This window comes from Urocampus carinirostris, chromosome 1 (assembly GCF_059441175.1).
Source record: "Urocampus carinirostris isolate Australia breed hairy pipefish chromosome 1, RoL_Ucar_1.0, whole genome shotgun sequence".
Classification (NCBI taxonomy): Eukaryota; Metazoa; Chordata; class Actinopteri; order Syngnathiformes; family Syngnathidae; genus Urocampus; species Urocampus carinirostris.
In genome coordinates, this window is record NC_142349.1 from 27258626 (window position 1) to 27264913 (window position 6288).

The 6288-nt window shown below is 39.2% G+C and overlaps 1 protein-coding gene across 1 annotated transcript in view; it reads right to left on the bottom strand.

Annotated features, from left to right (window-relative positions):
* The window catches only part of LOC148374127 (voltage-dependent T-type calcium channel subunit alpha-1I-like), a 229772-nt gene extending 226374 nt beyond the window's left edge, over window positions 1–3398 (bottom strand). Inside the window, exon 1 of the mRNA XM_088332864.1 lies at window positions 2722–3398. The gene's annotated coding sequence lies outside the window, so the exon portion shown is untranslated. The remainder of the gene's footprint in view (window positions 1–2721) is intronic.
* Window positions 3399–6288: the final 2890 nt, after the last annotated feature.

Below are 6288 nucleotides of genomic sequence, written 5' to 3' on the forward strand. Positions count from 1 at the left end.
CTAAAAACATATGTGGTGCTCCAAAAAGGCGTGGCGTGTTTTGAAAAAAAAAAAATAAATAAACTTGGCTCTTTAATTCAATTGGTCGATAAATTGTTTGTTAGAATAAAATATTTACAACCCATATTCGCTACACTCTGCATACCTACTGTCATGGATTAGCAATCACATCCAAAAGTAGTACAGTAATATTGCAAATTAACAAATTGCAATGAAGTTTGATGATGAAGGTTTTGCACTGGTTCACATTGAATTCGGAAGCAATATTGTATTTTAAAAGAAATAGCATAATCCCTGGCTATGACGCAGTTTACTTTTCATAGTTTCACTACTTTTCCATCGTAACTTGTGTTCTGCATTCCTATTGGCTATTGAACCTGCTGCTAGAGGGGGGGCCACCCCCAAGCAGCAAGATAGCTACGTGTCCTTATCCGTGCATTAAAAGGACAAGACATGGGAGCTTGGGTCAGATAGGTTCAATATGAATTTTTCTTTAGTTTTTAGTGTTTTAGAACCATTATGACTTAATAAAATGAAATATAACAGATGAACAATATATTTTTTTTACACACAGAGGGATCTGATGTAGACTCTGGAACGGTAAATACAAAAACTCTGAGCAGGCCTCATTTCTTTCCCTTTTGGCCTGGCCCCTATGCCAATCTTTTTTAACTCTATACCCCTCCATGTCTAAAAGTTTAAGATTAGAAATTGCATTAAAACGGGAAAATCATAATGCATATGACATTGGCTTGGCAAATGTTGAGCTCCGTTGTATCTGTTTACAGAATAGCTAGTAACGAAAGCACAAGGTGCCCACATATACTCTATGTCATACGAAAGGTCCCCGGTTTGAGACTGGGTGCAACAATTTGTTGGCCTGGGGAGGGATGGGCGCGAGCAGGCTGAACCTGCCCAAGTCACAACACAGGAAATGGTATCCCTACGAACCTAGTGTTTAAGGAATCCATCATCCCAACCACCCACCCACCTGTGCTTAGTATGCCTCAGTTCTATGCTATTTTTTAATCACACATAGGTCATGACACTTTTTTTAAATTGTTGCATACAAGTTAAGAATCGCTGCTGAGAAATACAGAGGTCTTTTTTTGACATTTTCTTAAAACTGATGATTTTACAACCAATTTTCTCCTTTTTACCGGAAGCCTATCATTTGCCAATATCCTTGTTGTTGTTATCATTTGAGCTTGTTAGACAAATTGATCAAATAATTGCTGAGCACAATGTGTTGATTACCCCTTTGCTTGTTTCAAGCCAAGTCTTTATGCAGCATCACCAGCTGCATTGTTAGAATCATCACATAAAAACAATAATAATGATAAAGAAACAACTTAATATGTATGACTATGTTCATTGACATCTTGTCTCAAGGGGGCAAACTTCATAACATACAATTGCCCCTTGCCTTGCTATGGACCTGCAGGGCATTTCATTATTACAAAGCCTTAGATGACACATCTTGGGACTTACTGTAATTCCACTGCATGAAGCAGAAAATTCATTCTGGGAGTCAAGGGAGAGTGGAAGACAGCCCCTTCTAGCATTATGTTTGTTTATGTGTGCAATCCAATCATATTACTTGGAGGCCCAAATGATGGCAGCCTTACGCAGAGGAGTAACCACACTGCTATAGAGCGATATCACTCACACTAAATTAGAAACTTCATATCACCTTGAAGTGCTACAGTAGATTATTCCCTGATGGCCTTAACATTAGGCACACTCACATACAGTATGCCAATGATACAATACTCTACATTATTTGGGAAATACAGGTTTGGTAAGGGAACTAAGATAAACAGTTTTATTCTCCTGTCAGCAAACAAAAACATTTACGATTAATTGGTGTAGTTAAATATCAATATCTGGTGGCTAATCAAGCTGTACCATCCAGGAGAATGTAAGTCAAAAGTGGGTGGGTGGCTGTGGAACTACCTTACGTAGCCTGCTTTGTGGTCTGGTATGCACCCTCTTTTGATAAATACAAAATACACTGAAAATGTAAAAGTTTTATATAAGACTTTATATTTCAAACTAAGGAGTGCTTAGTTGAAAATATAGTGTGTATAATATGACCATGAGAGGTCGCTGTATACTGTAGTTCAACCAAAAGCAATGCTAAAAAGCTCAAAGAAGAAGAATAACGAGACTTTAAGTGACCAAATTGCACCGTTTTACTGATTTTTATGCCCAGCCCATTTGAAATTTGTGAGTACCTAAAGCAGCAAGATGCCAGACAATGATGTCAGCACCTTCTAGGTGAGGATCATGTTATGTAAAATAAATGCTAATTTCTCAACTCATGCGTATTTGGAAATAAACAGCTTTATTTGATAAGTAAAAATGGTTTTAATTAGTATTTTTTTATATAAATAATTAATTTTTACCACCAACAGATGCTAAATAATACACACTGTCTCTTCAACTTGTGGGCACCAGAGTAAAAAGGGAAAACTCCAGAACCATGGACAGCACCACAGACGCACAGTTAAGGTTTAATGTTGAAATTAACTCCAGATTTAGATGAGAATCGATGTCTAAACATTAAATGGACAAATTAACAAACGAACAAATAACTAATGTACCAATGATTTCTGGTATAAAATCGTCATTTCCTATATTCGTTCATTTAATTTTCAACTAGACGTTACTTAAACAAAACACAATAAGATAGCCTAATAGAAATTGGGGCAAACTTACCTTGACAGTCATTAAAAGTGAAGAGTGTGTCCAGGAATTACTGGACGGTTCAGCCTAAGGTTTCCCGACCGGTACACACCATAAACTCAGCATCCTCCGGCAATGAGCGATTCGTGAAAAGTCATTTTTCCCCTCCAAGAACGTTGTCGCAACGTTGCCGTGCACACGCACCGATGCGTGGCAGTAAGTCAAACGTTGAGGGTTTGTCTTCTTTTTTATTTCGCGTTGAAGCCCTCTGTGCCTCCGTCTGGTGCGTATCGGTCCTCCTTTTGGGACTCACATGTCGAATAATGGCTTGCACCTGACCAGGTTTTTGGGCAAAGGAGGGGGCAATGAGAAAGAAAGACAATGAAAAAAGTTTATCGATATATGGTGTTACACTTGAAGCTAAATTTGTAGGGGGTATTTTACATGTCCTGCCTTAATCACGGTAAATGAAAATAACGGAAAACTCCTGATGATATGAAGTGGTCCTTTTAATCCATTTCCCAGATGAGGTTTCCTCCCCAAAAATAAAATGAAGCAAAAAAATAAATAAATAGGGAAGACAATCCGACGAGTCTTCACTTGATCAAGTGTTACTTCCTCCTAGTGGATCAACCCCCCCCCCCCAAAAAAAACGGACAAAATAGTTCCCACGTATTTGTTTGTAGTTTTTCTCCCGCAGCGCGCCACAGCAGAACCTCTTCTCCGTGAAGACATCGGAGAATGAGTGCGTGTCTGCGTGCAGGGGAGAGAGAAGACGTGAGAGAAAGGATAGCTGATGCATCTGTTCGATTCACTAACCAGAAAGTTCACCTTTTGGGACGTTAAATGACACAATATTATTTTTTTTTGTGCTCATTATTGCATCGCTTCCCCCAAACGGTTAAGATCGAAACAATGATTTTGCAACCTTAACGTGTTACTTTCAAAGCACCAGGAATTCCTCGCTTGGAAATTGGAGGCATGCAAAGGGGAGAGAGGTGCGCAGAATTATAGGTTGAGTGTTGAATGTGTTCATGCGATCGGACAAGCGGACGCACGTTTTGCAGCGTGAGCGCACACGCCTCCAAGCACCCAAAGAGGGAAGCAAGAGACTGAGGGTAGGGGGTTGATGCTGGATGTTGGCACATGACAGGAAGATACTCTGGAGAAGGTCGACGTAAGTGCACAGCACTCTCCCAAAGCAGTATCAGACACTAGGTGGGTGTCAAAGTCTCTAAAATAAAACACATATCACATAACCAGAGGGGAAAACACCGCCCTGTGTTTACAATAACACACCTGTAGACTTCTATACTCCATTTCATTTTGGCTATAACAAATCTAAAATTGAGTTAAGTCACATTCATATGTATAGCCCTTAAACATCAAGTCTCAAATGGTTGCACAGCCCACAATTATAACATCTCCTGACCTGTAGCCAGTACTCATCCAGGTTTGTCCTTTTTCACTAGCCAGGGAGCAGGAAAGTCCATGAAAAGAAAAGTATGAGGTCGGTATCATCAATTATAAGCTATAGAATGTAGGTGTGTCCTAAATCCAGATTTAAACACCACTGCAGAGGTTGCAGATCTTCTTACAGGGGGCAGAGCATTAAACAGTGCCAGGCCCAGAGTAAGGACCCTCTCAATTGAGCCTGCGGATTTCTTCTGGCCCTTGGAGTCACAAGTAGACCAGCATTTTCCGAAAGGCGGCTCACAGCAGGAACACAGGGCACAACTGAATCAGAAAGATAAGAGGGGGGAAATCCATCCAAACTTATATATGTTAGTAACAGAGACCTTCAAGTGAAGTAGGTTAAAACAAAGCAGAACCCAGTCTTTCTAATATAAAAGTCTCCATCTGCCCACCCATCCATTTTCTGCTCAACTCGTCCTCACCAGCTTAGCAGTGGTGCCTTAGCCCATATCCAACAGCAGTTGGCAGTTGGCATTTTGACCGAATGTGTTCAGGCGCAGTGGGGAAAAAAGCACAAGGGCTCTTTGAACTCAGTAGTTGGGCATTATTAATACGTACTAAATAGAGAAAGTATATAATTTTCAACTTTTTTAAGGATGCCTCAAACCATGCCCCCCACCATTGAAATAAAATGAAAACCTGGTCAAATACTGTTTCAATGTTATCACCCTACACTTATTTTTTAAGATAGATAGATAGATAGATACTTTATTCATCCCCGAAGGGAAATTCACATGAAGTGAAATATAATTGAATTCCACTCCTTTCTTCTCAGAAAAGAAAAACAAGAACTGTATATTACATTACGTGCTTCAACTTCATTTTGAATGCAGTGGTTTTATTTGTGTTGTGTTTGTGATACATAATCGCCCACCCCAAAATGTATTTTTCTATGTTCTACTTGGTTGGCCATTGTGCCATTAGCTGTTGGTTGAAAATGCCATCACAGTTGCTCAGGGAACAACCAATCACGGCTCAGCTTCAGTAAACAGGTGAGCTGAGACCGGTTATGACCTTAGGTCCGAGCAATTTGGTTTCACTCACGTTCATATTAATGTTCACAGTGTATTAATTTCACCTTTTGCCTTTAAACATCTTCTTATCTAGTGAATAGGTCTTTTCATCGTTGCGTCCTCTGGACGACCTCGTTATTTTTGCCGCACAATCGCTCATATCTGCCACATTTACACCCACACGTGCTGATTTTACTTCAGCCGTGTTTTACTGATTACTATGCACGGAAGGTGCCATCACTTTGCACTGTGTGTTTTACACAGAGGATGCAGACAAGACATTTCACTAAATAACAATGCAAAATCTGCTTTGCTGATTATAGAATTAAATAAAACAGAATTTGCAGTGTTTAGTGAAACTATTGCCCCCCAAGAGTTTTTTTGTCATATTGCCAAATTTGAGGCTTCAAAATGTAAGTTAAAAAAATGAAAATGTTTTTTTTTAAGAATCAGCAACATGTCTGACACAGTCATGAAGTGGAACCAAACAATTTGAATAGTTGATATTATATTTACATGTCAAGTCAAGTCAAGCCCCATTTATTTATACAGCCCTTAATATCAAAAATGTCTCAAAGGACTGCACAGGATTACAATTACACCATTACCTCATCTTAAACCAACATGCGGGCAAGGAAAAACTCAAAACCTCAGCGTGAGGAAAAAATAAACCTTGAGAACGGGCATCACAAGTGGTAATCCCCCTTCCAGGATGACACTGGTGGAATAGAATGGAATAGATAACATAAAAAAACTGAAATGTAGATGTCATAAAAAGATTGCCCCCCTTTTTCTTAGCTTAGCCAATTGACTCCACAAGTTTCCTGATGACTTTTGAATTATCCAATATCAGCCTAAATTACTTACAATGACAGAGTGAATCTGTGTGTCATTAAGTATCCATTTTAATGCACCTCAACATACAGCATTATGCAGCATTATGAAAGCATGTCTAAGACCAAAGAACACAGCCGACTGGTCCGGTATAAAGTTGTATACATTTTCAAAGCAGGAATGGGATACAAGAATATCAAAACTGTGAACATAAAACCATTGTGAACCTACCAAGACTTGACAGTCCCTCTCAACCTTATATATAAAGGAAATAACT